We start from the raw sequence: 6,000 nt of genomic DNA, 5'->3' as shown, positions 1-6,000 counted from the left end.
CCTGAATCTCTGCTCCGGTCTGTCCATGGTTCCTCAGGGAAAGTATTAGCTCTAGTTACCTGACCTCCCCATCTATTCCCTGGGGGAAAGGAAGGGGAAGATTGTGAGAATGGAGGGAGGGGGCATGCTAACAGGCAAGGAGGGTCACCCCACCCTTGGCAGCCACATGGGCACTCGGCAGTCCTCACACTGCCCTGGGGTCCCAGACACCTGCCAGTGCTTGCTCACTTGGCATGGAGTCCCTGGAGCACAGAATATGGCACTGTCTGAGACCCACTAGAACACGAGTCAGGATGGACGAGTGGTGGGTGAGAGGACTTTTATGGGTGAGGCCCCTTTGCAGGCTCTTGGTGTCCTGAGCCCTCTGGCCCTGCTCACCAGGCCCTGCTGGCCCCAACTGGTGCTGCCTCAAATGAGTTTTTGTTGTTCAGTTGCTAAGTTGTGTCTGAGTCTTTGCGACCCCATGGACTGTAGCCCGCCAGGCTCCTCTAGCCATGGGATTTCCCAGGCAAGAACATCGGAGTGGTTTGCCATTTCTTCTGCAGGAGATCTTCCTGAGGCAGAAATCAAACCCGAGTCTCCTAAATGGGGAGAAGGATTCTTTACCACTGCACCACCAGGGAAGCCCATGTTGCTGATGACCACTTGTTCAAACCCATGCAAGTTACAGCTGCTGCTGCTAAGTCGCTTCAGACGTATTCGACTCTGTGCGACCCCAAAGACGGCAGCCCACCAGGCTCCCCCATCTCTGGGATTCTCCAGGCAAGAACACTGAAGTGGGTTGCCATTTCCTTCTCCAATGCATGAAAGTGAAAAGTGAAAGTGAAGTCGCTCAGTCCTGTCTGACTCTTAGTGACCCCGTGGACTGCAGGCTTCCGGCTCCTCCACTCATGGGATTTTCCAGCAAGAGGACTGGAGTGGGATGACATTGCCTTCTCTGGCAACTTACAGTACCAAGTGTCAACCCTAATGGAAGCTATGGAAGCTGGGTAATTTTCATGTGTCCATGTGGGTTCATCAATTAATAAAATGTACACCTCGGGTGTGGCATGTTGAACACTGAGGAGGCCCTACACTCATGGGCGGCAAGTATCTAGGAAAACTCCGTACCTTCCCTCACTTTTGCTGTAAAACTGAAGCTACTACAAAAAAATAACCTTTACTACAACTGAACCACCCTGGCACCAACCCTTCTCAGACTTACGGAAGATGGAGATTCACCTTTGAAACTTCAAATATCAAAAGGTAAAAAGAAGTAAAAACAATCTAATAGGATGCGAAAGAGGCCATTAGATCCTAATAATTTAGTTACTACAATCATCTACAGGGTGACAGGGACACTGAGTCCAGAGCTAGCGTGCTTGATCCCTGTGTCCCTTTTGCTGAAAGAATCTCTGATCAGGGTCCTGTGGAGACGCCCCACCTTCCTTCTCACCATGAAGACCAGGTCCCCTGATGGGGACAGAGACAGAGAAGGCGGGAAGACGAGGTTCAGAATCACTGCACCACCCCTGGTCTTCCAATTCCACCTGGCCCTGCCCCATGCGGAAGACACTAAGGGGTCACAGGAGAAAAGGAAATGCAGCCTTTTCGTGTCCACATGGACCCTCTGGAACAGGCAGGACACACGGACGTTTCCTCACCCTCCTCCTACTTACAGATGCTCCAGTCCTGCCCAAGGACTGAGCATGTTGCATCTGGATCCTTCCTCTTCTACAGAGAGAAATTGGCCTGGTATCAACACAAATCTCACCTGGATGAAATCTTGGAGTGGGGTATATAAGAGAAGATCTTGGATGAGAGATGTTGGAAATTCCGAGTGGGACATGATTCAGCATAAATGATATGTAGTGTTGAAAGGGTTAGTCGCTTGGTCGTATGCGATCCTTCGCGACCTCATGTCTGTAGCCTGCCAGCACCTCTGTCCCTGGGATTTGTAAAATGATATGTAAACACTTGACAAATACTTGAGTTGTCTTAGGAGAAAACCTCGAGTACTTTCCCTTCGAGAAAAGTGAAGAGGAACTTTTCTCGAAGTTCCTCTTGGAAAATGAAGAGGAACTAAAAAGCCTCTTGATGAAAGTGAAAGAGGAGAGTGGAAAAGTTGGCTTAAAGCTCAACATTCAGAAAACGAAGATCATGGCATCTGGTCCCATCACTTCATGGGAAATAGATGGGGAAACAGTGGAAACAGTGTCCGACTTTATTTTTGGGGGCTCCAAAATCACTGCAGATGGTGACTGCAGCCATGAACTTAAAAGACGCCTACTCCTTGAAAGGAAAGTTATGACCAACCTAGATAGCATATTCAAAAGCAGAGACATTACTTTGCCAACTAAGGTCCATCTAGTCAAGGCTATGGTTTTTCCATGGTCATGTATGGATGTGAGAGTTGTACCATGAAGAAGGCTGAGCGCTGAAGAATTGATGCTTTTGAACTGTGGTGTTGGAGAGGACTCTTGAGAGTCCCTTGGACTGCAAGGAGATCCAACCAGTCCATTCTAAAGGACATCAGTCCTGGGTGTTCATTGGAAGGACTGATGCTAAAGCTGAAACTCCAGTCCTTTGGCCACCTCATGCCAAGAGTTGACTCATTGGCAAAGACTCTGATGCTTGGAGGGATTGGGGGCAGGAGGACAAGGGGACGACAGAGGATGAGATGGCTGGATGGCATCACCGACTCGATGGCCGTCAGTCTGAGTGAACTCCTGGAGTTGGTGATGGACAGGGAGTCCTGGCGTGCTGCGCGATTCATGGGGTCGCATAAGAGTCGACACGACTGAGGGACTGAACTGAACTGAACTTTCCCTTCGACACTCCCCTCTATGGCCGCCGGAGGGCGGCAGAGCTCCTCCATAGTCTGGCGCCTCCACAGGGCTGCCCACCTCCTTCCCACTTAGCAGCTCCCACCGCCCAGCAGCCTCTGACCCTCACCAACCTACTTCGTCCACAGTGCTCTCCACTCTCCCAGTTCCCCACACTGGACTCTGGCAGCTCCTCCTCCCAGCCAGGCCCACCTGAAGGCCAGACTCCCCTCAGGTAGCTCTGCCTTCTGAGCCCCATCCTTCACTGCTGAGGGTCTGCTCACCCTTCTCATCTCAGTCAAAAGATCACTTTCGCAGGGGTGCCTTCCATGACACCCAGTCCAGCTGAGATTCCATGACAGACTCCGGACCCTTTCCTTTCCACCAGACCCTTCCCTTTCAGTCTATCCCTCCATCATAATTAGCTCCTTATTTCCAGGATTTTCTCTGAGTGTCTGTCTCCCCGTCACAAGGTCAGCTGTGTGAGCTCGAAGTCCAAGTCTATCCAATTCTCTGGACACCAGGACACACCCAGGGCTGAGAGGTCACACATGCTCAATAAATACTCTTTAAATAGATAAGGGAATCTGCATAACAGAAGCCAGAACTCACACCCCCCACCCAGTGTGACACCGAGGGGTCAGAGAATATTCCTTGTGGACACAGCGGCTCTGGCATCAGAGTGGGAGGAGACTTGCCAGTGCCCACAGCTGCCCCAGGACGGGACTTGATTCCTCCTGGAGTCAGCAGGGAGAACAGGGGCCTCTTAACTGTGAGGAGTCAGACCTCTGCTCATTCCCAGATAATCACACCCTCTCTCCCATCTCTACTCAGGAGAATCTTCTAGTCTCCCTGGAGCGCCTGGGCTGGCAGCTTGAGTCCTTCCCCTTCTCTCGGAGACCTGACATGGCTCAGACTCGCGATCCTCCATCCCAAGGGAGTGACCACAAGGGAGGGGGAAGCCCCAGCGTGAACTCACAGGAATTGCGGAGCAGCTCCTCATCCCAAGGTCCCTGATCTGTGGGGACACCTGGGTGTGGTCCCTGGAGACATCTCAGCCCCTCCCCCTAAGGCATCCTGGGAAAGGAGGGGAACTTCCGGAATAGAGGAACACAGCTTCTGCAGTTGCTCCATCTCAGGGGGACTGGGGTCCCACGGGGGTCTTCCCTCCACTGACAGAGGAGCCCAGGGGCTCCCCTGACAGAGTGTCCAGGTGGAGCTGCCCAGGTCCTGGCACTGTGGGGAGGCTGAGAGCAGACTACTGATGGGGACACAGAGAACTAGGGTGCAGGCCCAGTGCTGTGAGGTGGAGAAGGACAGGGCCTTCTGGAGTCCAGCCCACAGGCCGCCATCCTCTCCCCAAAGCCCCGAGACCCCCCGCCGGCCCTTCCTTTGAAGCCTCAGGGACTGAGAGCTCCTCCTGAGCACACGTCCACCTGGATGGATGGTTCTCCTGCCACTGAACAATGCCCATTGTCCCCCTGGGCTCACCCTGCACTGGGATGAGGTCAGGAAGCCTGGGGACCCACAGTGACCTGAACCCTGGCTGATAGCCTCTAGTCAGGAGGTCAGCGCCCACCTCTGCCCAGGGCGCAGAGCCAACTCACACCCTTTGGCGTTTGCATCCCCAGCAGCCCACTCCAGTACTCTTGCCTGGAAAATCCCATGGACGTGGAGCCAGGAAGGCTGCAGTCCATGGGGTCGCTAGAGTCGGACACGACTGAGAGATTTCACTTTCAATTTTCACTTTTACGCATTGGAGAAGGAAATGGCAACCCACTCCAGCGTTCTTGCCTGGAGAATCCCAGGGACGGGAGAGCCTGGTGGGCTGCCGACTCTGGGGTCGCACAGAGTCGGACACGACTGAAGCCACTTAGCAGCAACAGCAGCAGCAGCAGCAGCCTGTTACATCGTCCCCGGGTCTGCTCATGACCTCCAGGGGGCAACATTGGGCCAAACAGGAAATTAACAGGTGAACTTTGTTTTGCCTAAGGAAGTGGAGAAGGAGCCTGATTTCCATCCCTCCTTCTAAACAGCGGTCTCCAACCTTAAGGGCACCAGGGACCGGTTTCATGGAAGACAATTGCGGAGTGGTGGAGATGATTTGGCGATAATTCAAGCGCGTTACAATTACTGTGCACTTATATCTAATATTATTACATCAACTCCACCTCGGATCATCAGGCGTTAGATCCCAGGGATCCCTCCTCTACAGACCCTCAGAGCCCCTCATATGTGCCCACACTATGCTGCCCAACCTTCTAGGGGCCTATGGGCACCCATGCCAGCTCTCATCCCTGCCTGCAGCCACCCGTGGGCAAGATCACAGTGACCACAGAAAGATCAGCCAGGGTGACAGAGGAGGCCCTGTAATGGCAAGGAGAACCCGGACAGTTTCTGAACCAAGGCTCAGGCAACAGACACGGAGACGGAGAGTCTTCCGGAACTTGACCCGAGGACCAGGGAGCCCACAGTCTGCCCACCCATCAGCACCAGGTTCCTCTCCTCCCAGGACACACAGGAAGCCTTTCCCTTCTCACCTGAGAACTGCAGCTCCACCTGACACCCGGTTCTGGGTGTCTGTCCCTGAAAACAGACGCCAGGCTGGTGACACTGGAACATGGAGGTCAGGTCCCCTCTCCAGTCATCGCTCATCTGACTCCTTTCTCTCCTCCAGAGTCAGTGTGACCTTGAGGGGGGAGTAAATGCAGTCTTCTCAGATATTTGAGAACAACAGGAAGCCCCTGGGCATCCAGCTGGGTTTCTGTGTCACGGGAACAATTACCACCAACATTTGGAAACCGCTGGATCTGTGCGTTGTGCTGAGAGACCCCAGACCAAAACAGCAGAGGCCAACACTGGGGTGGGTGGGGCAGCCTAACCGGTGTTCTGGGGTCTCAGCCAGGCTGGGCGAGCGTGTGACCTGGGGGCTGCTGAAACAGCATTTCTAAGGTGTCACCTGGGGGTTCGCAGTCTTCATGAAGCTCCACAGGTGATTCCCACGCACCGTGGGGATGACGTCCCTGTGACAAGTGTTCCTCATGCACCCGTCACCCCCAGGCTCCTCCTCTGAAGGGAAAAGCCAGAAGGGGATGACAGAGGGCTGTCGGGGAGGCTGAGTGTGCATCTGATCCAGAGCAGTGGGGACCTCGGGCCCGGACACCCCAAGGTTGTGCTTTTCCAGACAAGGGTGTGT

The sequence above is a fragment of the Bubalus bubalis genome, chromosome 18 (genome assembly GCF_019923935.1).
Source record: "Bubalus bubalis isolate 160015118507 breed Murrah chromosome 18, NDDB_SH_1, whole genome shotgun sequence".
Lineage (NCBI taxonomy): Eukaryota > Metazoa > Chordata > Mammalia > Artiodactyla > Bovidae > Bubalus > Bubalus bubalis.
The sequence above is the reverse complement of the archived record's forward strand: the minus strand, read 5'-3'. Positions refer to the sequence as shown.